The 27,149-nt window shown below is 42.3% G+C and overlaps 2 long non-coding RNA genes across 10 annotated transcripts in view; one reads left to right on the plus strand and one right to left on the minus strand.

Annotated features, from left to right (window-relative positions):
• Nucleotides 1–15,239, minus strand: part of LOC134731711 (uncharacterized) — a 76,077-nt gene extending 60,838 nt beyond the window's left edge. For 7 of the 8 annotated variants that reach the window (XR_010114199.1, XR_010114200.1, XR_010114202.1 and 4 more), the window contains exons 1-2: nucleotides 13,969–15,218; nucleotides 12,292–12,432 (exon numbers count right to left, since the gene is read on the minus strand). This is a non-coding gene — a long non-coding RNA (uncharacterized lncRNA). Of the gene's footprint in view, nucleotides 1–12,291; nucleotides 12,433–13,968 lie in introns of all 8 variants that reach the window. The other variant, XR_010114205.1, reaches the window with a different exon arrangement.
• LOC134731713 (uncharacterized) overlaps nucleotides 1–26,774 on the plus strand; it is a 92,518-nt gene extending 65,744 nt beyond the window's left edge. The window contains exons 2-4 of one of the 2 annotated variants that reach the window (XR_010114208.1): nucleotides 20,712–20,856; nucleotides 22,296–22,840; nucleotides 23,102–26,774. This is a non-coding gene — a long non-coding RNA (uncharacterized lncRNA). Of the gene's footprint in view, nucleotides 1–20,711; nucleotides 20,857–22,295; nucleotides 23,066–23,101 lie in introns of those variants that run through there. The other variant, XR_010114207.1, reaches the window with a different exon arrangement.
• The last annotated feature ends 375 nt before the right edge of the window (nucleotides 26,775–27,149 follow it).

Here is a 27,149-nt window from a genome sequence, read left to right on the forward strand (position 1 = left end):
ATCATGTCACCTATCCTTAAAATAAAAGAGACCAGATGAAATACAATTGAACAATACAGATATTCCTTAATTAGTTGAAACTCTTTAAATTAATTAATTAATGGAAACCCTTTTGGGGCTTGGATAAGGAAGAATATTTATAATATTTTAAAATGTCATACTATGTTTAGAATAAAGCACAAAATTAAAAATACCACAAACATAACACAGTAACTGAAACTCTTTACAGTAGTGCCATCAACTTTACCATTTATCACAATGATTATAGCTGAAAGGTAGAAATTCCTAAAGCCTTGGTGATTGTCCAACAACCCCAAGCTCTTTTGAAATAAAGTCTAACATTTACACTCATTATTTTTCATCCCTTAAACTCTCTGGACTTAGTAGACATCTTGCTACTGTTCTAATATTTAATTCTTACACTTAATTTGAGTATATTTTAAAACTTATCTTCCCAACTAGATTATAAGCTTCTTAAAAATAGGGTCTGTATCTTCAACTTGAACAGCATCTAACAATGTACCTTAGTACGTTAGAAACCTAGCAGATAGATACTTCTTCATCAATTTCATTGCTAACGTTTAAAATAATGTCATATACTTGAAGATTTTTATGTTATTTAAATGTATGATCTTAAGAAGTTTGCACTATTCTGAAATGTGATCGCATTATGTTTAGGAACTCTATTCCCAGGTAAATGTGTTCTATTAACTGAGAGACAGCTGGATAAATGTGCTCTTCCCGCCTCTAACACATGCAGAGGCAAAAGCAAAGGTAATGGTGGAAATGATGGAGAATGGGGCAAGCCTATCTCTTATTTGCATGAATTAAAGAGGTTTCATGAAGAGGTGGACATTGGTAACTGCACAGGTAGCTAGCAACATAAGCTTGTTTTCTGTGTCAGAGCATACATAGAAGAGTAAAAGAGAGCTGGCTGGGTGCAGAGGCTTATGCCTATAATCTTAGCATTTTGGGAGGCTAAGGTAGGAGATGGATTGAGCCCAGGAGTTCAAGGCTAGCCTGGGCAACATAGCAAGACCCAGTTTCTACAAAAAACACAAAAATTAGCTGGGTGTGGTGGCACATGCCTGTAGTCGCAGTTACTCGGGAGGCTGAGGTGGGAGAATCGCTTGAGCCCAGGAGTTTAAGACCAGTCTGGGCAACACAGAGAGACCCTGTCTCTACAGAAAAAATAAAAAATTAGCTGGGTGTGGTGGTGAGTGCCTGTGGTCCCAGCTACATGGGAAGCTGAGGTGACAGGATCACTTGAGCCTGTGAGTTTGAGGCTGCAGTGAGCTGTGACTGAGCCACTGCACTCCAGCCAGGGTGACAGAGCAAGACCCTGTCTCAAAAAAAAAAAAAAAAAAAAGGGTAAGAGGGCTTGTATTTTAAGCAGCAAAATTAAAACTCCTTTTTCTAGTTTCCTTGGCTTAGAGATATGAAAATTTAGAAGGTATGAAAATTTCATGCTCCCAAAGACATTTATCTCTCAAGCCTTACTGCAGTATTATTGATTTCTCCCTTGAACTCTGATTATGAGAGTTAGGGAGAACTAGTATTTCTACAGACAAAATTAATCTCCTAAATAAATCCAATGTGTGCCTTCTGGAGTGGGGAAGGGGAAGACAGCATTATTGGTATTAATATAGTAAATGCCTTCTCTAAGCTGACTTGGGAAGAGACAGGATGTCAGCTACTTCATCCTGAGACTAATTTTTATTCCTCTCCTTTAAAGAGTATTTTAGGGCAGGGCTCTTGCACCTTGCAGCAGTTGCAGGATAAACCAAGTGCCCTGTGGGCATAGGCAGGAGAAACGATGGTGGATCTCACTGGGAAGTTATATGAACTCTCCCTTCCACCTTCTTCCATTAGAAAGAAGTCAGTTGTCTTAATATCCACTATTGTTGGATCTCACTGGGAAGTTATATGAACTCTCCCTTCCACCTTCTTCCATTAGAAAGAAGTCAGTTGTCTTAATATCCACTATTGTTAGTAGCCTCGGAGTGCAGCTCCATTCAGAAACTGTGACTGCTAGTCAATATGACCTGCTAGCCACTGTGACCTGCTAGTCAATATCAGCTGCTGGCTCTGGGCATTAATGGAATTGTCAGTTAGTAAAATCACAATGATCATCGCTGTCCAGGTCAAGCTTTAAAACAAATGTGCTTAATAAAAATAGACCATATATATATATATATATATATATATATATATATATATATATATGATTTATTGGCATAATACTATTCTTTAAAGAATAATATTCTTTAAATATGTTTAGCATGGTCCTATAACACTTCATTTGCTCCTCTATTGTGGCTTTTTATTACTTTGTGCCCTGTGTTATAATGTCCAAGGCTCATCACATCTACCAGAGTAAACTACTCGGGGTGAGTGTGCATATTTCACCCTTCTTAATATTGCTCCCAGCATTAGGATTGTGCCTTGCATTTAGCTGGTTTGCAATAAATATTAAATGCATGAGCAAACTAGTAATCATTACTGATACTTAAGTCTCATCGTTGAGTGCAAAATACTGTAGCTAGTCTGGTGGACAAACAGGAGATGTGCAAAAGTGCCAGCAGGTTCTGCTTTCTGTTTCTTTGTGCATGGCCATAAAGCCACATGGCATTTCAGGAGTGGGTGTGCCTCCATTTTGGTTAAGAGGGGTGAAGAATGGTGGTTTGCTTCCTCTTTTGCTTTTAGTGACTGTCATGATGATAATCTAATTTTTCTGGCCTTAATAGACTAACAGGGACCACACCATATTTCCAAGTGTTGCTTTTGGGTTGTAACTGGTAGTTCATTTACAAGTGAGATGTGGACTGTTCTCTTCCAAATACACTTACATCACACCTGTCATTCTCCTCTCCACTCCTGCTCTGAGTTGGTTCATGCTGACTTGGCATTAAACTACGCAGAAGTGCTTAGGGTTGACTGCATCAGAGATTTATTGCTTGCTTGTTCTTCCAGATCATTTATAAATGTTGAATCATGTCAGTGCTCACATCCATCCCATATGGACTTCACTCTAATACTTATTCATCTCAAGAAGCCTTGATTTGTTCTTATTCAAGTTTCCCTTAGAGGTCAGGTTTAAAGAAATAGAAAGTGCAGAAGAAGTGTGTATCTTGCATCCCATATTACACAAAGCTCTGTTCCTATGGTTCATGCTTGCTTTTCCTCTGTTAGAAAAAAGAGATCTGCATTCTACAAAAATCCAGCCAGGGTAGGGTGAGTTGTCTGGGATTTTCTGTAATCTAATAGAGCAAGTTGAATGACTCAAGAGAGGCCTGCTGTATATTGCAGCTCATGGCTCATGAAACGATATAGTATGTTAATTTTCTGAACTGGGTCTCTGAGGCTGAATTAGATTATTTTTGTAATGTCTTTCCTGCAGTTATTCGAGCATCCAGCATCTTGAATGCACCAAAAGAAGGGAATCCCTGGATGTTAGTGACCACCAGAACCTTATCCTCTATAGAGGAAATTGGCTAGTGGATGCAGAGTCTTAATGCTTTGGGGTAAAATAAAAATACTTTTTACATGGGCAGCACACTCAGCACACTTCTCTACTGATAAACGTGGAGAGTGAACATCATGAGCCTCTCCTTTGAGAAGACTTCAGTGCTCCTCATTTCTTCAGGATGAAGTCCAAACCCGTTCACACAGCATAGAAGGCCTTTCACCTTCTGGTGCTTGCCTTCCACCTTCCACTCCAACCTCATCACACCACTTCCTCCCACTCTTCTCTCCATTTGGACTGGATGCCTTTCAGGGTGCCAAATGGCCATATTCTTTGTCCCCTTTGGGCTTGTCTATGCACAGGCTTTCTGCCTGGAATATTACCTGTCCTCTCCCCACATCTGTCTCACTATCAGTAATGACAGTAATAGTAGTTGTGTTCTGTGCTAAGGAGGGCTTGCATGGATCCTTTCATTGAATCTTTATAACAACCCATGAGCACTGTAATTATTCCCATTTCACAGATAAGGAAACTGAGGCTTAGCGAGCTTAAGAGCCCTACCCAGGCTCACACAGCTATTAAGTATAGTACAGGGAGTTGAAGCTAAGTAGCCTGACTCCAGAGCCTGCTCTAGGCTGTGGTGCCTCCTAGCATTGAGCTACACATAGTCATGTGGCTAACTCTTACCCATTATTTAGACATCACTTGCTCCAGAAAACTTTCCTGGCAGGTTGTGTGCCCCTCTTGTGCCTTTTATTTCTCTCTTTACAGCACGTACAATATAACACCCCTGTAATTGCTTGTTTAATTGTCTGTATCCTCCACAAGTTTCAGAGGCCCCTAGGGGAGGACCCAGTCTGCCCCTCTTGCCATTTTATCCCCAATGTCTACTGGGAAGCTTGGCATTCAGTAGGAGCTCAGTACATGTTTGGGGAATAGGTGATCCTTTGACTAAACTTAGATCCACTGAAAACCCTGCACAATTCTTTTGGCAGGAAAAGGTTAATTCTAGTCTTACTTATTCTAGACATTAATGGAGGAAATAATTGACAGCTTCTCCTTTTTGCGGGGACTACAGAATTATGTGACTAGACTGAGACTTTCTTGTGGTTAACAAGGCCTAATCATATGAGTCAAGGTTATCACTCAATCAGACTTTTGCTCACTCCAGCTACCCCTCTTCCCCCTTAAATTCTTGAGATAAACCAGGAAGTGTCTTGTTGTTTTACAGAAAGATTCACCAAAGGATTCTCATTTGTCATTTGTCCTACTACCTAATATTAGGTTGGTGCAAAAGCAGTTGCAGTTTTTGCCATGAAAAGTAATTGCAAGGCCAGTTGTGATGGCTCATGCTTGTAATCCCAGCACCTTGGGAGACCAAGGCAGGCATATCATTTGAGGTCAGGAGTTCGAGACCAGCCTGGCTAACATGGAGAAACCCTGTCTCTACTAAAAATACAAAAATTAGCTGGGCATGGTGGCAGATGCCTGTAATCCTCGCTACTCAGGAGGCTGAGGCAGGAGAATCGCTTGAACCCGGGAGGCAGAGGTTGCAGTGAGCTGAGATCCCGCCACTGCACTCCAGCCTGGGCAATAGAGTAAGACTCCTCATAAACAAAGCAAAACAAAAACAAACAAACAAAGAAAAGTAATTGCAAAATCGTGATTACTTTTGCACCAATCTAATACCCTATATTGAAGCTGGAAGAGACACTGGACTGTAGCTCACCCAGCCGTTTTTAATTGAGAGAAAATTGAGGCCTATAGAGAGGCTCAAATTCATCCACTAGTTAGTGGCCAAGTTGGAGATATAATTCACATCTTTCATTTAAATAATGAGCTTATTTGATGCACTTTCACAATATGATTATTTTACAAAACTTTTTTTAACCTTCACATTGATAGGAATAAATGTGTTGTTTCTAAAGCAACACATAACTGTGTATAATTCATCTGAGATCAGCAGTGCAGAAACAAGAGAAGGTTTTTTAAAAAAACTTTTTGTTGAAGTCTAACATTCAGAAAATTATGTGGTGCTTGATGATTTTTTCTTTTCTTTCTTTCTTTCTTTTTTCTCTTTTCTCTTTTTTTTCTTTTTTTTTGAGACAGAGTCTCACTATGTCAGCCAGGCTGGAGTATAGTGGCATGATTATAGCTCACTGCCACTTGACCTCCTGAGCTCAAGTGATCCTCCCAAGTAGCTGGGACTATAGGCACGTGCCACCACATCTGGCTAATTTTTTCTTTTGTTTTGTAGAGATGGGGTCTCGCCATGTTGCCCACGCTGGTCTTGAACTCCTAGCCTCAAGCAATCCTTTCACCTCAGCCTCCCAAAGCTCTGGGACAAGTGTGAGCCACTGTGCTTGGCCCTGATGAATTTTTATAAAGTCAATGCACCCATGTAACCAGCACTCAAGTTAAGAAATAGGAAATTGACAAAGGGAGATTTTTAGTATTGAATATATAATTATTTTTAATAATGTATTCTCACTTAAATCTGTTCTATAAAACTTATTATAGCTTTATAATAGTAGGAGGTCATTATTGGGGGGTGAGGAAGAGGGAGAACTTTTGAGATGACAATTTCATTCCCATGTGCAACTCTCACAGCTTCGTAAGACAGTGTTTAAGGCATAAATTCCTTAGATTTTGTATAATAAAGATGCAGCTTACTGTTGGCTAATTGTTTGCAAAATCAACATGTCATCAGGCTGATTAATTGTAGAGTCATAAACAGCAATATTTGTGTGACTCTAACTGATATTTTATAGTGCTCAAAAATCTACTTAGCATTTTTTGATAATTCGCTACATGGGATTTGTAAGCATAGGTGTGTACTTTATTCTTTTTAAAGGAAGGTGAAATCTCAAATCTGTTATCAGTCATGTGTCTACGCTGACCTGTGATGGGTTTGCATGGAGCTTATTATATATTTTTGCTTACTCTTTTTGGCAAACTTGAGTGTATTTCTGAGTGGACTGACTGGCATTAGGATGTCTGACCCTGGAGCTACCTTGTCTCTGTTCTAAGCCAGCTACCCCATGCATTTGACCCCATTCATTAGTACAGGCTTTAAATGTCCAAGTCCACATTTTCCAGCAAAGGTTTCTATTCCCAATGTAGGCGTTGCCCAGAACTTGGACAAACTATTTAACCTGAAATATTTTCTTCATTATAATTCTGTCATAATAATAATAAACATTTGGGGATTGAAACTTCTGCCTAAAATTGGATCAGAATGTTATACTCGTTTGAAAGGCACAAATATGTTCATTGTACAGGTCAATTAATAAAGCAGTAACTGGGCAATTTCTCAAAAAGTTCTCATGATCTAAAAAAGTTTCTTAGCCCAACAGATTTTTAATAATATCTAACATCCTAAGAAAGCTTCTTTTCCTATTCCTTATGTCTACTCAAGGATAAAATTTATCTAATTCAGAGGAATGTCTCAACTAACCTCAACCCAGGAAAGAAAAAAAAAATTCTTACCTGTTTTATACTTTGTTCCTGCTGTCTGGAATAGCCCCTCCAGCTAGCAACGTATTAGTCTGCTTAATTAATATGTATTGTGCCTTCTTCAAGGCCAAGCAGAGTCCAGTTATGGGCTTCAGCTAATTTTACCTTTTTTTCTCTTTGTATCTCGTTCTGCTTTCCCTTAGCTCCCTGTTAGCCTTATTGGCTCACAACAAAAGCTCAACAGGAGACTAGCAGCAGCATGATAAAATTAAATAGAATGCCACAAAAAGGCTTGGGAATTTGAAAGGTGCCTCTTAACTTTAGCAGGGAAACAGAGTAAACTGGCTGCTGTCTGTGGCTTGGAGAAGTTTGTGTGGCACATGCACATGATGGTTGTTCTATTTGTTTGCTATTATGAAACACTATTTTTCTTTATATGAGAACCATATCTAAGTGGGGTCATTATTGAGGGTACACATTTCCCAGTAAAGGGAAGTGTTGTCATCCTGTTGATGCCACCAAAGGCCGTTAGGACTATTAATTTTGTTGTTCATTTAGGCATGCGTGGTTGCCACAGCAACAACAATCTCATAGTTCCTTCAAGCCCTCAGTGCAGTGAGCATCTGTTGAGAATCCTACAAAGGTGTCGTAGTTCCTCTCCTTCCTGTCATAGATTGAACCCCTTGCTTGCTCTCCTTATAAGCTACATATTTATCAAGAATCCCTAGAGAGAGAGAAGAGATTCTTTGCTGGAGCCAGTCAAAGGAGAAATCTAAATGAAAATGAAGTCTTTTGTTTCCCGTGGGCTGCTGCAGAAGACCTCAGAATAAGTGGTTTAGAAGTCAGACGATTATTAAAGATCTTGGTTAGCTGAAATGTGAATAAGTCCTTGGCAAAATTCACAGCCAGTCTTTTATGCAGGGTGGCCAGGACACTGAGTATCCTGTGTAAAGCCAAAATTGTAAATTCTAGCCCAAACTCCCAGTGGTATACAGTAATAGGGTGCAATCTCTTGCCAACTATTTCTCATAATCCAAGACTTTCTCCTTAAGAACCACATAGATTTCAGAATATATGTTTCTTAAATGGACTCATTTCCTCTGTGTGTGTGTGTGTGTGTGTGTGTGTGTGTGTGTGTGTGTGTCTCTTTCTTAACGAGCAGTTGGTAGAGAAAGCTTATGTTTTCAAAAGCATTTGTTGGTACTGATAAACATCTTTGAAGGCACTACTCAGTCTGAGTCTTTGTCTTTGATTCTGTCCTAATTTATCTCATTTGCAAGTTATATAGTCAGAACTAGAGGAGAGTTACAATTTCTAGATAAATTGCATACTAACTAAGTGAAAGGAGCTGAGACTGGGCAGGCTGTCTTAATAGCTATTGAGAGGCGGTATCTTAAGTCCTTGTAGAATCCTTATTTGAAATTTACATGTAAATGTTAGGGCACCTGACTGAGCAAGTTTATCAAAACATCATTACAGTTTCCTCCTCCTTCTGTCATTATTCTGATCAAGATGATCAAGAACAGATTTCTGTATTCATTTCTGCAGAGAAGCTTACTCATTCCTCTTCAAAATTCTTTTATCTAATGATACCTATTGTTCAATCATAAGTAATATTTAACTGTAAAATCTTTTACTTGGAGTAAATTATCTTTGAGGTGAATTCAACTAAAGATTTTCTGTTGATTAAGTAATTGCCATTTTTCCTGTTTTGGGTTTGGAGAAGAAATTTCTAGGTTATATACTGTTTTTAGGCAAGAAGCCTGAGCCTGGGTTACTCTGGCTTTCACAAGACGTTAGTATGTCCCCTGAGGGCTTCTTTTTTGCAACTTTTTGTGGGGATTCCTGGAATCAATTTTTGTAAGACTGTCCCATCCCAACCACCCTTTTTGGTATGTTTTACCTTTTCTTTCCGAGTTCTTCTCTTCATTTTATTTATTTACTTCTCTAGGATCATAAGATCATAGTACTTCTGAGCTGGAAAACACCTCCTGTCTTCTCTTGTACATTTCTATCCTCACGACTTGCAATGCTCAACTGTGCTCATGTTGTCTACTTTTAAAAACTTGTATACATGGGCCCGGGTGCGGTGGCTCACGCTTGTAATCCCAGCACTTTGGGAGGCCGAGGCGGGCGGATCATGAGGTCAACAGATCGAGACCACTGTGAAACCCCGTCTCTACTAAAAATACAGAAAAATTAGCCGGGCGTGGTGGCGGGCGCCTGTAGTCCCAGCTACTCGGAGAGGCTGAGGCAGGAGAATGGCGTGAACCCAGGAGGCGGAGCTTGCAGTGAGCCGAGATTGCGCCACTGCACTCCAGCCTGGGCGACAGAGCAAGACTCCGTCTCAAAACAAAACAAAACAAAACAAAACTTGTATACATGGATATGTTAATAGCCAAGCACAAACCAAACATTTTATTATATCCAATTTATTATACCAATGTGGTTTTAATGAAATAGCTTTAATACAAATGAGAAATTTTTTTTCTAGTTCTAACTGTGATTTTAATTCATAGACTGACCCTGGACAAATCTCTCTAATTTTGCTTGGTCTCCGTTTCTTTATCTGAAGATGACAATAACCTTCTCTCATAACTTATTATCGAGTAAATGAGCTAATATATTTAAAGGGTCCTTGGAATATGTGAGGTACTATGTGTAAGTTATAGCAATAATGTCTGTCTCTGGAGTCCACATGAGCTTGGTGGCTTTAACTGGGACCTTATCCAAGGTGGCAAAACCCTATCGGAAATCTACTACAAAAATGTGCATTTTCCTTGACCAAACAATTTCACTACTAAAAATCTATACTACAGAAATATTCATATGTCTGCATACAGTACCAAATATTAACTGAAGCATTGCAATTGAAAACCTGGAAACTTAATTAAATAGAAACTTAATTTTCTATCAGTAGGAAGAAAGTTAAGTAAATATCCATATAGTAGGATACACTGCCATTATAAACAAATAAGGTTGATGTATTCTAAAATTGCATGGAAATATCTTCAAGACATATGTTATATGAAAAAGCAATTCATTAAACAGTACATGGTGTATGATCCCATTTATCCTAAAAAAAAAAAAATGCAAACCCTACACAGAAAGGAAACAAAGCCACACATATATATGTGAATACATTTGTTTGTAAATTTGCGGTGTCTCTATGTCATTGAGCTTCCCTCTCCTATTGTATTGTGTAGTGTGGAGAGTTGAGCTTAAGAATGAGTTCTGCAGTCACACTGACTGGCTTCAAATCCTGGCATGACACGTACTACGTGTGTAATTGTGGATAAATCACAACTCTTCCATGCTTCATTTTTCCCACCTTAGAATGGGTTTGGCAATTTCACCTAACTCAAAAATTTTAAATGCATAGAAAAAAATCCAGAATACTTTTGATTACCCTGAGAGACAGCAGGGTAGCTGGAAATGTGAAGTTCCTTTTAAAATACCCAACTCTACACAATGCAGATAATACTGAATAAAGCTAATCTGCTTCTACAGGACAGCATGGGAAAGGTCCTAGAGGCTCAGAAAAAATATAAGTTTTGGTAAATGCAACCATGAACTGGAAGGATAGGGAGAAACAGCCATCATCTGGGTGTGTGAGCATCAAGAATGTGACAAAGGCTTTTCTGGCAGAACTATGGGAAAACCCATTTTCTGAAGAGGCAGAATCATGAAGGGGGCTTGTGTCCCCATCCCAGAGTGGTCCAGTGGTCTCATATGTGGCTTTCCTCTCAGCCTTATCTATCCAGTCCAGCTCATTTCCTCCTGTATTCTACTATCTCTACTGCAAAAACTCTCCCTGAGAAGGAGGCAAACTTTCCCTCCAGGGAGGTCAAGAAGGATTGCACTTCTTTGCTTCATGCAAACAGCTTCCCAGGGAGGGAGCTTTTGCTCTCCCTGCTGTGTGGATAGATTGGGAAGCCCCCAAGGCTTGGCAGCAGGTCAGGCCCAACCAAGCTTCCAGAACCAGAGAGAGGCATAGCTTTTTATCTGAACCTAATTTCTTTTCCAGAAGAGCACTGCCTCTTGTTCTTACTTGAATTTAACCTCCATGGATCACAATTTTGTTTGCTGGATCTATCTAGCAAAATTCACAATTCAAGGGCTCTTGGTCCTTGGCTGACTCACAGAGATCAGTCCCTTCTCTACAGATGAGGAACTAGGGCTCCAGAGGGTCTAGTGACCAGCTAAGGTCAAGAGGTCACTTGGTGAAAGTGCTGGGCTAGAAACAGCCACTAGTCTTCATCCAAGGTTCTTTCCATCGTACTAACACATATTTATTAGCGATAGAAAAATCTGCTCAAAAATAACTCACTCTCCTAGAAGAAAGATCTCAGATATTATAGGTAAAAGAAAGTATAGAGATCATGTCATATAGGCCTCTGAAAGAAGTTTTAAGTCCTCCCTCCCTTTATTTTACTTAAAATAATGTCTGTCTTGGCATAGTTGTGAATCCAAGTTGTATTCTGCTGGGTGAGCCTGTGTGCATGCCTCGGGGTGATGTCAATGTGGCTCCCTAAAGATTTCAATGGGATGACTCCTCTTGGGTTTTATTCTGTAGTAAAAATAATCTGTGGTGGTTTTGGTTTTCCTTGTCTTATAAGCTAGAGGAGTCAGCCAGGAGGCCATTGCCTTCTGATTTTCTATGTGGTCATTATCCATACTCCATTCAGACCACATTTAAGGCCACTGGATCTCAAATGATCCCTCAGGGACTATTCATGTGGTCATCAGTGGGGAGGTGTGCAGGCAAGCAACACTAACCAAAATATTTCTTCAGAAAGCTCGCATACTTCCAATGTGAATTCACCTCTGAAAGACTGCCATATTTTCTGTTTTAAGGTTCCATGTCCTTTATGTCACTGAACTACTCCTTCTTATTCTACTGTGTAGTGTAGAGAGTAGAGATGAAGACAATGGGTTCTGGACTGACTTTAAGTCCTAGCTCTGCATTTACTAATGGTGTGATTATGGGTAAATGACTTAATCTTTCTGTTTCTTTCCTATCTGTAAAATGCTTTGAAAATTTTATCTAACACAAATGACGATGGGAGAACTAACTAGATACAGTACAGACACAAGAGAGAGAGCACTTGGCATGTGGTAGCCACTCAATGAATGTTACCTCTTACCCTTAACATCTGCTCATGCAGCCCAGCATTGTGGAAAGAACATTAGATTGTGGGGTCAGGAGACACAGGATCTGTTCTAGGATCTCACTTCCATGCAGCTTCATGAACTTAGGACAGTCACTTGATCCCAACTCATAGAATGCAAGACATGGAAGCAAGTATTTGTTCTAGCCTCCTTATTTAACAAATGAAATTGGGTCTTGGAGAAAGGAAGAGACTTACCCAAAGTCCCCAGGGAGTCAATGTCCAGGCCAGGATCAGCCAGCACCACTCTCCTGACTTTTGTCCCATAGCTTTTCCCATCATTCCTCTGGAGACAGAAGACCTTGCCAAGTGGTCCAAGCTTTGCTGAAGACCTAAGGACTTTGGGACTGATAGGTAAGTGGTTCCTAACATGCTGTCTTGGGGTTGTGGCCGTCTGAGAAGCAGCAGCCAGTGCTTTCTACTATGTCATGGTTGGCATAACTATCAGAAGCAGAGCAGCACCTTTAAGATGCTACTGGGTGAGAGCTACTGCATCTACGGAGCAACCAGTAAACTCATTCCAGGCCAACAGGGCAAGGTTGGGTAAGCTCTAGAGCCCAACAGCTTAATAATTGGCTATGTTTCTTCTTTCTCTTTCTTGGCTCCTGCCAGAGACACTTAGAGTGACATTATCTCTATCTTAGGCTATAGAAGTCTCCTTTTGAACTCTCATTACAGGCCATTGTCACTCCTTTCCTTTTCTCCTCTCACTCCCACACAGATTCTGAGATCACAGGCTGACCATATTATCCATTCTTGGGTACATGGCTTTGACCTGCCAGATCCCCTTTCTGTTCCACACTCTGGCCACAGCAGACACTCAGCAAAACTAGTCCTGTACTCATTTTTCTAAATATGTACCAGGCTTTTGGCTTGGGGACAGTACATGTATTATGCCTCTCCATTGATTCTTGCTCAGTCCTCACAGATTGACTATTATCATTTCTGTAGAGCCCATAATTGTCCCCCCACTTAGAAGTGGTCTCCTGTTCCTTAGAACTTAGAACAAGTGCTTGCCACAGGTCTGTAGAGGTCCTACCTCCCTTAACAAACTTCTTAACTTCTTAACAACCATGTACTCAACCTCCCTTTTTTTTTTGGAGACAGGGTCTTCCTCTGTCACCCAGGCTGGAGTGCAATGGCATGTTCACAGCTCACTGCAACCTTGACCTCGTGGGCTCAAGTGATCCTCCCACCTGAGCCTCCCTATTAGCTCCTACAGGCATGTACCACGATGCCTGGCTAATTTTCGTACTTTTTGTAGATATGGGGTTCTGCCATGTTGCCCAGGCTGGTGTTGAACTCCTGGGCTCAAGTGATCCACCTGCTGTGGCCTCCCAAAGTGCTGGGATTACAGGTGTGAGCCACCACACCACTGGACCTCTTTTTATTCCCCAAAGCATTTAACAGAGTTCCTTGCCCAGTGCAGAAACTCAGTTGGACCTGCTTGAATAACTGTTGGCTGGTTGGTGGAGCTGAAGTAAGGGGCTCAAGACTTAATAAAAAGGTTATGTCTTCATAATCCTGAAATGCTTTATCTCCAAGTGTCATTGTTAGTCCTTGGTAAATCAGTCAGCCCACATCTTTCTCTAGTTATAGCCATTCTAAGGCTTCTTGAAGCCTAGTTGTTAATGCCTAGTTGTTTTGAGAATGCAACTTTTTAGAAATCTGGTGTGACACATTTTTGAAATTAAAGTCAATTAAAATTAATTTTACTCTTTTTTTTTTGGTGGCAGAAACTGACAGTCCAAGATGGACAAGCAAAACAATTTACAAACTTTAAAAAATTCAAATAAAAGTTTAAGGATGTTAAAGAAAGGTAGGAAGAGTAAAGGAGCCTGGAGTTCTCACTGATTGACTCACTCATTCACTCACCCAATCAGCAAACATATCCATGCAGCTTGATTTCCTGCATTTCAGGAGGAAACAGTTGTTATTTAGTTTATGCAAAATTCTGTATAGCCCTCTGCTAGAGCCTTATGCTTCTAAAATTCTGTTTGCTAAAATAGCGTTCAGAAGTAGCTTGTGTTCACAAACCAAACTCAATGTTTCCCTAAGATCAAACTCCCTGCGACAAATTTTATCCCCAAATTCGGGGAAAAAATGAGAAGAATGCAAAGATTAATCCTTGGAGGCCCTTAAATAAGCCTTTCTTTCCCTATTTTCTGTTTGCTTTTTAAGTTTTGTATTCAGAGAATAATAGGTGAACCCTTCCGTGGCTAATTAAAACACATGTAAATTGAAACCAATGTTCAGGCCAGTAATTAAAGTGAGGTACTCTCTGGGTAATATTTACTTTCTAGCTCCCAGATTGTGAGTTCAGTTCCTCTTCAAGCTGCACTTTTTTTTCTTTCTTTCTGTTTTTTTTTTAATCACAGAGATTAAAGCAGCCTGAATTTACAATAGCATCTTGTGAAAGGAGAGGGGAAAAAAGCTGCAGTGGTTTTAGTAAATAATGCACTTTGATGTCTCCAACTTGAAATCCATATTTTGAGAGCCCTGATGCATCTAAATAGTATTTGGAATAAAATTTTAAGTCCCAAAGTTGGTGCCATTTGCAGAAAAAAATGCCTGTGGAAAGTGAAAGTTAACATTCCTCTCACATCTCACCACTCTGTCTTACAATCAAGTACTTCCATTCTTCTCTGTGAAGCTTGTATAGGGTACGTGCCACATGACCATGGCGTGTCCACTCTTCTTTTGGCTGCTGACCACCAAATTGTTTATAGCTGGTAAGCTTGGCTTGAGGTTTTGGGCCATTCCTTTATTTTGGGTAAGAAAAAGACAGGAGAAAAAGACTTCTTAGGAAGACCTTGTTTTCTATAAAACAATGGAGCCATTTCAAAAGCCCCTCTTTTGACCATTGGAAAAGACAGTGAGGTCTAGGTGTAGTTAAGGATTTATGTCTATAGGCTGGATTCTGTTGGTCCCTTCAGTTTGCATTCAGGTTCATCTGCTGTGGTACCACTTTGGAAATTTCATGGACCTTTGACCATATTCACAAGCTCCTGGGCAGCAAGAAGCTTTGAAATCCAATAAACGTCCAAATCCAAGAATAGATTTCAAAAATTACTTTTCTGCTATAATCTCAAGACAAAATTCCTTTTGTTCCTGCTGTGGAGGCCCTTAGGTCGTACAGGGCATTTGTATCCAACAGGGTCTCAGGAGCTCTTATTTCTTCTGCTATCACATTGTGTTTGTGATGTCATGAGTGGTTACCATGGAGATAATTATCATGATGTAGGAGATGTGTGAATTCAGGTGTGGAGAAACTTAGCAGCGAGAGATGGGTTTTTGAGAAAAAGAGACAAATCCCCTTTCATTCCAACTTCCTTAGTAACAAAAGGGTGAAGCAGAAAAAAAAGGAATATAAATACAATGACTGAAATTTAGCTTTTGAAGAGCATGTCTTTTATTTTTTGCATGACATATTGGAAAGTCTTTTATTTATTTGTTTTTTTAAAAATTACATTTTGATCACATATCTTGGAGTATGGTATTAAAAATAAATGTTATGTTCTTTCTTGGAGAAAAAAATGTCTTGTGATAGCAGAAGAGAATTCTGTATTATGAAGTCCAAGGAGAATAGGAAAATCTTTTGAGTGATACACCAGGAAGCTTAAAGGTGATATGTTTTCACCTAGCTGGAAAAAAAAAGCTGCTGCAATCTGCAAAACACTACAAAAATAAGATGCAGCCAAGCTAACAATGCAGCCAGACTGGCTTGCTGCTGGCATTTGACAAGCTAGGGAAATGAGACTGCAAAAATCCACAGGGAATTCTTCTCCCCTTCATGTTAATGAAGTACTGTACATACATTTCTTGGGACCAGGGGCGGTGGGGGTGAGGACCCGGGTGCTGCTGAGCAAGTATTTTAAGGAAATGATCCAGAATCCCCTGCCTCTGGCTTGGAATAATCAATGTCATTACTGCTTGTTTGGAAGCTTTGTCTTTTCTTGGAAAGGACCCAGGGCTGGCAAACTCAAGTAGTCAGTGTGGTGACTGGTGAGAGAGGGACCTTGCTGAGGCAAGTGCAGGGAGGCTGAGTGCCCTTGAGCATCAGATTCTGAGTGATAGACCGGGGTTCAAATCACAGCTTTGCCCCTGTGGATTTTTTCTTTGACCTTCACCAGGGTCCTTAATTGCCCTGCTTTCTTATCCTGTTAATCAAAGGAGACTATTGTAACAATAAATATATTGGACATAAAACATATATTTTTATGCAGGTTACAAATGCAAGGGATTAGACCTTATTAGGGGTTCTGTGTCAGCACAAAGATATTTAGTTGTTTTCTTGCCACCTGGTATCTTTCATGACCTTCAGGGTGCAAGTGGGCACTTTCTTTGGTGAGAATTGGTGCTGGCAGCCAACGCTCTGTGGCACTACTTTGGTAAAAGGAGGATAATGACCCTAGGCAGGGGTCAGTTCCTGCAAGGTCAAGTGCAAACTCCTTAGCCTGGTGTTTGAGGCCTTCCCTAATTACTCCCCAACTAAGCTTCCCAATCTCATTTCCTTACTCCATCAAGTGTACCCTTGGCCTTGGTCAAATCTGATTTGTCACTGGATATGCCTCTGGCATTACTTGTAGTTGTTTCTTCTGTTCTTACCCAATCAATTCTAGCTAGTCTCTGTTCATCCATCCTATATCAATCCCTCCTTGTTATCAGCACCTGCTACTCCTGTCATATATGTGTTGTGCAGGTTGTGCACTGCACAAAGATGTCAGGTCAGTGTAGGGGGACATGGGCTTAAATCCAGAATCCAGCCAAGTCATATATCCTGCTGACTGAGGTGCCATGTCTGCCTAGAGGAAAGGCATCTTTTTCTAATTAGAAAAAGGTACTGGAGAGGGTAGGGGTGGCTCTGTGTGTATTGATAGAGTTAACTTTTCATCTATGTTTGTTCTATATTTTCTTGAAATTATATGCTCCTTGAGGACTGAGGCTTTGACTTTTTGTAGATATTGCACATGAAATACACATAACTTTGTTTTGACTTATAATGAGCACAGTGAGTTCTGAGTAAGAGATGGTACTGGAAGCTCCTTGAGGACTGAGCTTACCCATTTCTCTACCTGTCAATCCATCCCCCATAAATTCCCTGAGTGCTTGCTTATCTGTAGTAACAGTGGGGAAGCATCAGTACCATTCTCTTTTTAAAATTCTTCAGTGCCTATCTTGGTTTCTATGTGCAAGCAAGATAGTTTCCCCTCTGAGGACTCCGAGACTGGGTTTTAGATGAGGCTCTTGGGTCTGGGCCAGCATTTTCACCTCTTTCTAGAGCAACATTGCACTGGGGCTTTGTGGTGGGTCGGAAAAGTGGGCCTGTAACTTACTGCTCACAAAAGGGTCAGGCTGTGCTCTGTGTGCTGAGGACATCAGGAGGAGAGCCATGTGTCTCTGTCCTCATGGCGTTCCTGGATCATAAGTGGGGGAAAACGGACATGTAAGCGAGTGGCCATAAAACAATACGAGAGGCCGGGCGCAGTGGCTCACGCCTGTAATCCCAGCACTTTGGGAGGCCGAGGCGGGCGGATCACGAGGTCAGGAGATCGAGACCATCCTGGCTAACACGGTGAAACCCCATCTCTACTAAAAAATACAAAAAAATTAGCCGGGCGAGGTGGCGGGTGCCTGTAGTCCCAGCTACGCGGGAGGCTGAGGCAGGAGAATGGCGTGAACCCTGGAGAACGGAGCCTGCAGTGAGCCGAGATCGCGCCACTGCACTCCAGCCTGGGTGAAAGAGCGAGACTCCTTCTCAAAAAAAAAAAAAAAAAAAAAAAAAAACAATACAAGAGGCACTGTAGCAGCAGGAGCTCGTACAGTGGCCTATGGGGTCACCATGAGGCAGCAGAGACCTGTCTCCCTGCATGGGGGCAGGCACAGGTGGAGTGACTGGAGAGAGAAGGTGGCTTTAAGTGGTGATATAAAGCAATCTGGTTCATGTCCATATCTTCCACTGCAGTCTGTGTGCAGATGACTCTCAAAATGCGTGTCTCCATCCCAGACCCATCCATCACTGTTATTTCCACTTGGAAGCTTCAAAGTCTCCCTAGACCCATTCTGTCCCAAACAGATCTCAGGATCTTTTCACCCAAATCCAATCATCTTCTGGTGCTCCATCTTTCCAGATGGCACCACCCATCCATCTGCCTTGGTAAACTGGCTTGGTCAGTTCATTTGCCCCATTCTCAGCTCCCAGTCCAAGTTGGCATCCATGTGTCTTGCCTGGAATGGAGGCAATATCTACTTCCTCAATGGACCTCCCACATCCACCCTGAGCCCTCCAGCCCCTTCTCACTGCAGCTGGAATGACCATTCTGAAATACAAATCTGCTCACGTCACATGGTCCCCAAACTACCTCCCTCCCAATGCTTAAAACCCCTTAATGCCTTCTAATTTCTCTTAGGATAAAGACTCAAATCCTCAGCAGGGCCTCTAAGGCCCCTCATGATCTGGCCCCTGGAGACCTTCCCAGTGCCCCCAGCCCTGTCCCGAGTGGCACAAGTCTGCTCACAGGCCCCCAGCCCAGGTAGCCCCCTCAGCCTGGAATATTTTCTCCTGTTGCTGCCACCCTCCCCTCCCACCCCCATTACCTAATTCATCCCTTCTCATTTTTTAGGTTTCAGCTCAAATACCACTTCTTCAGGGAAACCTCCCTGGATCCCCCTGACTGCTTCAGCCCTTCTGCCTAGTACATCTCAGAGCACATTTCCTTATCAAATATCATGGTTTGTAACCACACATTTATTTTTGTGGTTATCTGATTGATGTCTGTTTTCCCTGGAAGGTTGGGAGCTCCAGGATCCTGCTGGGTTTGCCTTTACTACATTTCCAGTGCCCAGTGCAGTGCCCCAATACACCTTAGACTCTCAAGTAAACATTCATTGAATGAATAGATACATGAGGGTTGTTTGGGAACAGAGAGCCACCCCTTGGGGCTGCCATGTTGGTTATGTGAGAGGAAGCAGCTAGAGGTGAGGTTGGGAACAAGCCTATGCCTGAGATGGTGCCCTCTAGGTACAGGGGCACCGTGCAGCCTGCAACCCAAGGACGTGACTAGCCAAGAGCTGTGTTTTAGAGCAGAAGCTCTGAGAGGAGTGTGGGGTGGAGGTGTGGAGGGTAACGTGTCTTGGGACCAGGGAGACACATTAGGAGGCATCTGATGCAGATGATGGGAATCAGGACAGTGAATGAGAATGGAGATGGGAACAAATGCATTTAGTATTCTCTATTTCCATCTTTCCCCTCCTGTAAGGGCAGCAAGGGATCAAGGAACTTTACATTATTTCAACATTTTTAACCTGCCTGACCTGAACCTCAACAATGGTCAGGGGAAAAATCAGAGGGGATTTGGAGTCAGTGGAGTAGTGGGCAATGGCAGAGTCACAAATCTCTGTTTTTTTTCCTTTCTCAGGCAAAAGTGGCCTGTTGGAAGGTTGGGAGGTATCTGAGTCCATTTGGGTTGCTGTAGCCAAGTATCTTGGACCGAGTGGCTTATGAATGACAGACACTTATTTCTCACAGTTCTGGAGGCTGGGAAGTCTGAGAGCAGGGTGCCAGCATGGTCAGGTTCCGGTGAAGACTCCTCTGTGTTGAAAGCAGCTGACTCTCATTGTATCCTCACCTGGCAGAAAGAGAGCAAGCTAGCTCTCTGACCTCTTCTTCTAAAGGCATTAATCTCATTCATGAAGGCTCCACCCTCATGAGCTGAATACCTCCCAAAGAGGCCCTGCCTCCAAACACCATCACTTTGGGGGTTAGATTTCAGCATACAAATTTGGAGGGGACACAGACATTCAGTGCATAACAGTAGGAGAGGGTGCTTTCAGGACCTGCTGCCCTGAGCTGATGGTGAGTTGATGTGTGAGAGGGTGTGACATCCAGGGAAATTCCTCCTGGGTTGGGCATTTCTCGTCCTCCTAACCTGATCTGAGATGTCCATCATGGTGGCTTGCCTTCACTGAGATCCCTTGAGTGTCTTATAATAAAGAATATTTCAAAAGGCTGATAGTACCAAGGGCAAAGTGGGCTTGGGACCAGGGAGACACATCATGCATAAGGACGAGTATTTGCCTCACCCTAGGTTTGGAGCCACACCTATTTTGCTATTCTTTTTAATGCTTCCTATAGTCTGAATGACAAAGATAACACTAGGGTGATATAATGGTTGAATTGGATAGAATGCAAAACTTGATGCTACTAAATTTCAGCTTTTCAAGAATATGTGTTTTATATATGTAACACCCTCTTCTAGAATGTGACTGATATAATAATACAGCTGTGTTAATAGTGTTTATGGCTAATGTAGCTTATGTCATTTGACATTTTAACTAGAAGTCAGGCTGCTACATTTGGCTGTGCAAGTTGTGCATTGCCTAGGTCTGGTGAGCTCAGTTCATGTAGACTCCTGTGGGCATGGCACCCCCCAGAGTTGTGCACGGTGGCAACCCTGCCCATGGAGTGTGCAAGGTGGGCATTAGCCTTATTTTGGTGGCTTAGAATGGTAAATGCCTTATTCAATGTCATATGACAATCAAATACTGGCACTGCTGCTAGGGCCTAGCTTTATGATCTAAGTCTAGTTGTTTGTTTGTTTGTTTGTTTGTGTTTCTAGAGACAGGGTCTTTCTCTGCCACTCAAGCTGGAGTGCAGTGGCATGATCATAGCTCACCGCAGCATCAACCTCCTGGGCTCAAGCCATCTTCCAACCTCACAGCCACCTGGGTAGCTGGGACTATGGGTACTCACCCCATACCCGGGTAATTTTCATTGATTTATTTCTTGTATAGACGAGGTCTATGTTGCCCAAGCTGGTCTTGAAACTCGTGGTCTCAAGGGATCCTCCCACCTTGGCCTCCCATAGTGCTGGGCTTTCAGGTGTGAGCCACCACACTTGGCCCTAAAAGCAGTCTTAATTTTTCTGTACCTCATTGCCTCCTGGCTGATTGATGTCTGTTTTCCCTGGAAGGTTGGGAGCTCCAGGATCCTGCTGGGTTTGCCTTTACTACATTTCCAGTGAGTGAGTACGTGAGTGAATAGGGTAAAGATGAAGCCTCGTTTCAGGAGTCAGTTATACACACGTGATACGATTTATTTTGCAGGCCCCTGAGCTCCACCGGCAGAACCAGCTGCCCTAATCTGCAGCCCTTTACATGGACCTCACCCATTCTCAGATGACATGGCCTTGAGTATCTCTGCACCTCCCTTCCTGAACCCTTTGCATCTTCCTGGTTACTCCTCCTTTGCCTGTCCTGTTCCCTCAGGGCCTTGCTTCCAGCTACTAACATGTCTTCCTCTCCCACAAAGTGTGCATTGATAAAGTAGAAAATTATAATTTCAATAGGGAAGTATGAAAGATAAAACAGCCTTTACAACACAAAGGAATTAGTCTATAAGGGTGGAATTCCTGGCTGGGTTGGGGAGTCATGAATCTATGAATTTATGTGGAAGAGCAGGAAAGAACCATACAAATCACATGCTGCAGATGAGGAAATAGAGTTCCCAGAGAGTTAGTGGGATTGCTGGATGCTAGAATCCACAGTTTTTCCATTGTATTAGGTTAGTGCAAAAGTAATTGTGGTTTTTGCCAATACTTTCAATGGCAAAAACTGCAATTACCCTTGCACCAACCTAATATCATATTTTCTTGATCCATTTTAATTTGGGGTCTTCCCTGACATCTTTTTCGTCTTACCTGGCTGAGCGTGGCCCTGCATTTTGACCATGTAGTCCCCATCACTGGTTGGGGGAGCAGGAGGGCAGTATGAAGGGGGAGAGGCAGTTTGGCCAGCAGTGTCCTGGACTCTAGCGTGACCCAGTATCCGTGCTTTTAAATGCCATTATGAAATGCAGTTCAGTGGAGAGCTCAGCCTCTTCCCATCAGACTAATGTAGCCGTGGTGGAGAGGCGGGGTAGTGGCTGGCTGCCTGGCAATCGCCTGGAGCCCGGCGGAGGGATTATGCCCGCTCAGGCAGCCTCATCACCGTAATAAAATGGGAGTTATGCTTATCGACTCATCAGGACTGCCCATTTAGATGATTACCCCATTTCCAATCCCATTTCTAGAGAAAAGAGGATTGCTGGACACTTCGTCCCACCCCCACTCCTGGCAGGGCTGTGTTTAGCCGTGGCTTCTGGAGGGGACGTGCTAGAGACAGGCACTCAGCAGACTGAGAGTTTTACCCTCTTTGTCTTCCAGAGCTGACAAGCCATAGCAGAATGGCTATCCCCTGAGAGATAGGAGAGGAGGAGAAACAGCCCGACAGGGGCCTGGAGCAGCTGGCTGGCGTCAGTAATTTCCTGCAAGAGACTCTGTCGGTCAAGCACACGTCACCCTTCTGTTGCTCCTCTGTATTCTCCCTTGTGCTACTAAAATACGCTAATGTAATTCCTGGGCTGTGCTAAGCTAAATGCAGTTATTTAACCTAATTTCTATGGAACCCAGGTCTAAAGCAGCACATCTATTTGGAACAAGATGGGGAGGAGGTAAGCCCCAAACATCCCTGAGCAGCAGGAATACACATTACAAAGTTTCTCTTTCCACACAGAAGAGACTTCTGGGCCCTTGCTTAAGACCACTGACTTTTACTTAACAGGTAGGTCTAGTTAGCTTGGTGAACTGCTTTCTGACACCTGAACAGATTGGAAGCAGGGAATTGAAGGTGAGGAAAGACTGCCACAAACAAGAGCCAAGAATTAAGAGCCAAACCAAGGAGGTGACATTCACGGCAACAACCGTTGATGGTAATCCTGCCCAAAGGGAGATGTTGGATGAATGGCTCCTAAGTACCCTTCCAACATGGCTCTGAGTGTCCCTGGTTTGACTGTGATGGTGAAGGCAGATAAGAGGGTGAGGGAGACCTCCGTGGAGAGCTGGTGCCCAGCAGGAGGTGTGGCCCTGTGTTTTAGTGCTCAGGAGTACTTGCCTGCTTTTGCTGGAGTCCTCTGGGCTCAATATGTGCTCTCGACCCCCAATTCATTTTTTTTTTTTTTTTTTTTTGCTAGCAAGAGTGAATTCATGCTCTTCTTCATGGAGGTGGATGTTTCTGGAAGAAGTTTTGTGATGTCCTTTGCAGGGACATGGATGGAGTTGGAAGCCCTTATCCTCAGCAAACTAATGCAGGAACAGAAAACCAAACACTGCATGTTCTTACTTATAAGTGGGAACTGAATGTTGAGAACACATGGACACATACGGGGAAATGACACACACTGGGGCCTGTCAGAGCTGAGGGGTTGTGGGGAGAGGGAGAGAATCAGGAAGAATGGCTAATGTATGCTGTGCTTAATATCTAGGTGATGGGATGATCTGTGCAGCAAACCACCATGTCACACGTTTACCTATATAACAAACCTGGACATCCTGCACATGTATCCCAGAGCTTAAAATAAAAGTTGAAGAAAAAAAAAAAAGAAAAAGTTTTGTGAAGTCTGGAGGTGTAATGGACAGACACAGGCTTAGGGTGAGGCAGGCCCATGTTCAGATCCTTGCTTCCTCACTAAGCTAGTGGGAAGACTGGCTAAATCACCAAGCCTCAGTTTCGTCACCTGTACATCTGCTGTAGAAGTGGCACATCATATGCCATCCTGGCTGTGACCTTCGGTAGCTCATCACTGCCCTTCTTACTGTTCTCAGGGTAAACCCCTTTCCAGGCAGAGTTGCCAAGATACCCAGTAAAATTTGAATTTCAGATAAACACTGAATAATTTTTTTAGTATAATGATGCTCCAAATATTGCATGGGATATACTTAACACTAAAAAAAAAAAAAAATCATTGTTTATCTGAAATTCAGATTTAACTGGGCAACCTGCATTTTTAAATAAACTTTTAATTTTAGAATCATTTTAGATTTACAGAAAAAAATATAAAGATTGTACAGAGTTACCACAGACCCCACACCCAGTTTCCCCTATAACTAATATATTACGTCAAGCCAGTGCAGTGGTGCACGTTTGTAATCCTAGCTGCTCAGGAGGCTGAGGTGGGAGGATCGCTTGAGCTCAGGAGTTAGAGGCTGCAGTGAGCCATGATTGCGCCATTGCACTCCAGCCTGAGTGACAGAGTAAGACGCCATCTCTTAAAAGAAAAATCTTATGCCAGTATGATACATTTGTCACAATTAATGAACTAAGATTGATATATTATCATTAACTAAAGTCTATACTTCATTAGATTTCCTTAGTTTTTCCCCAGTGTCCTTTTCTATTCCAGGATCCTGTCCAGGACACCGTATCATATTTAGTTGTCAAGTCTCCTTAGTTCCTCTTGGCTGTGACAGTTTTTTAGACTTCCCTTGTTTTGATGACCTTGACTGTTTTGAGGAGCACTGGTCTGGGGTTTTGTAGAATGCCCCTCAGTTCAGCCTGTCGGATGTTTTTCTCATGATTAGGCTGGGGTATTATTTTTTTGGGAGGAAGACCACAGAGGTCAAGAGCCATTCTCATCACATCTCGTTAAGGGTCTGTACTGTTCATATGACTTACCACTGTCGATGTTGACCTTGATCACCTGGCTAAGGTAGTGTTCATCAGATTTAGCAACTGTATTTTCATTTGCTAAATCTGTAACTCGATTCCAGGCCTGTCAATCTTTCATGACCAGACCTTTGTTTACTGCTGCAGCCATTTTTCTGCTCCAACCATAGTGAACTGCTAACAATTCCTCTAATGAACTACTCTCTGTCTCTCTTACTGCCAGGCCTTAGGGCTTGCTCTTTCCTTTGCCTGGAATGCTCCACTCCCCCACAACCTTCCATCCACACTTCCCCTTCACCCTATTATCTTACTTTTCATTTGGGCTTCAGTGTTCCGCTTAGGTTTCACTCCTTCTGGGAAGATTTCTTACACCCTCCTCTGCCAAGACCAGGTTAGGTGTTGCTTCTCTGCCCTGGTCTTACTCTGTTGTGATATTTACCATTCTGTTGTTGTGATCTGTTTGCTTGTCTACCTGACCCCAGTGCATCCCTGACATCTTACACAGTGCCTTCTTGCAATTCAATAAATAATTGCTGAATAAATGAATGGTTACACCAGACACTTCAGGTAAAGCCTTTAACACACTACCTGCCTTGTAAACAGTAGATGCTCAGTAAATGCTTGTCTTTTTCAATGTAGGAAAAATAATCTTCCCTAGATCTGAGCAACTTTATTAAGTTTGTGCTTGCCCAACACCCGCAACACATGCCCCTACCTGGAGAAGAGATTCTGGAACAGTGGTCTCCTAGGATTCCCTGAGAGCCACAGTTACCTGTATCAAAGTATCAAGGAGGCCACTTAATGACAGAGATTTTAGGGTAAGTAGGCTACTTTCCGTCAGTTTGTAGATTAAAAAGGCATCTTTCTCCCAGTGGAGAAACTGAATTATGAACCCCTTCGCCCAGATTTCCATAGTTGGGCGCCCCGACCCATTGTTTTTTAGTGAAAGGAACACAGGGACCCACCTCCTTCTCTTTTTGCTGCCCATGTGCTGCACATATGTAAATGACACGTGTACCTATTGTTGCTTGTCCTTGATGATGAGTACACTTGTACATTGATGTATTTATTAGTGTTTTGCTTTTCACTAATCCAGTGTAGTTGTGACCCCACCCCTGAGACCTAAAGGAAGGAGACACCTCATAGGGGGTCTCAGGAATCTCTGATGAACCTTAGGACTAATTATAATTCTTTCATTTATTATTACTTCCTGCCAGGTATTTTATCTGCCTCACCTCTAATCCTCTCAATAACCTTGCACATTAGTTTTTATTCATCCCATATTACAAATGAGAAAGCTAAAGTTTCGGTGCTTCAGAAATTTTCCCAAAGTTTTTTGTGGTGGAGCCAGCTTGGAGCTAGGGCAATAGACTTCAGAGTCTCAGCTCCATCCTCTCCATAGTTCAGAAAGTTCTATAGTTCTATAAGAGACAGCCAGCATCCCCCAAGGGCTTGTGCTCATTGGAATGGCTCTCGGGTCCACTCCTCCCTTTGTATCCCCAGGTCACCTCACCAGAGCAGACCTCCATCAGTCGGTGTTTACCCACCTTCCAGAGCCTTCTTCCTGGACTCTTGCCCTCAGATTCCCCACCCATAGCACTCTTACACTTCCAACGCCCAACTCAGGATCCCAAGAATGCCCATTTTCAGCCTTATAAATCCTTTGCCTTGCTTCCAAGACCCTATAGTCTATTTCTTTTCTAAGCCTTCTCTCCATGCATCAGATTCTTCATGAAACTTACACTGACTAGTCCCCCACCCATCTCCCTCTCCTTGGATCTTCATGGCACCTAGGTATGCAAGGCATAAAGTAGTGTAGAATGCTCTTCTGGCTTATGTGGAACCACAGGGGAGTCCTCTGGGTTTCTAATATGGTTTCCTCATCTGGATTGACACCTCCTGAAGGACAAAAACCTCTTGTTAAAAAAGTCAACTTTATTGAGGTGTAACATACATACACCCTGTTTTAAGTGTTCAGTTTGATAAGGTTTGACAAATGTATACACCCATGTAACCACTGTCACAACCAAGATATAGAACATTTCTATATCTCTGAAATACCTCTGAGCCCCTTTGTAGTCAATTCCTCCACCCCCGACCCAGGCAGCCACTTGCTGGATTTCTATTAATATAGATTAGTTTTGCCTGCCCTTGAACTCTACAAAAATGCAGTCACAAAGGGTGTAGTCTGTTGTGTCAGCCTATTTTGGTTAGCACAATGTTTTAAAGATCCCCCATACTGTTTATTACTTTCTTGTTGCTGAGTAGTATTCTATGGTAGAGACTATACTACAACTTGATTGTCCATGTTGACTAAATTTGAGGCTGTTTCACATTTTTGGCTGTTGTGAATAAAGTAGCTATGAGTGTTTACACACAAGGCTTTTGTGAATGTGTTTTCATTTCTCTTATTTGCATACCTCAGAGTGAAACTTCTAGGTCGTATAGTAAATATATGTTCAACTTTGACACTGCCAAACTGTTTTCCAAAGTGATGATTCCATTTCACACCCCATCAGCAGTGTATGAAAGTTCCAGTTGTTCCACATCCTCACCAACTCTCAATACTGTTAGTG

Source organism: Symphalangus syndactylus, chromosome 11 (genome assembly GCF_028878055.3).
Source record: "Symphalangus syndactylus isolate Jambi chromosome 11, NHGRI_mSymSyn1-v2.1_pri, whole genome shotgun sequence".
Classification (NCBI taxonomy): Eukaryota; Metazoa; Chordata; class Mammalia; order Primates; family Hylobatidae; genus Symphalangus; species Symphalangus syndactylus.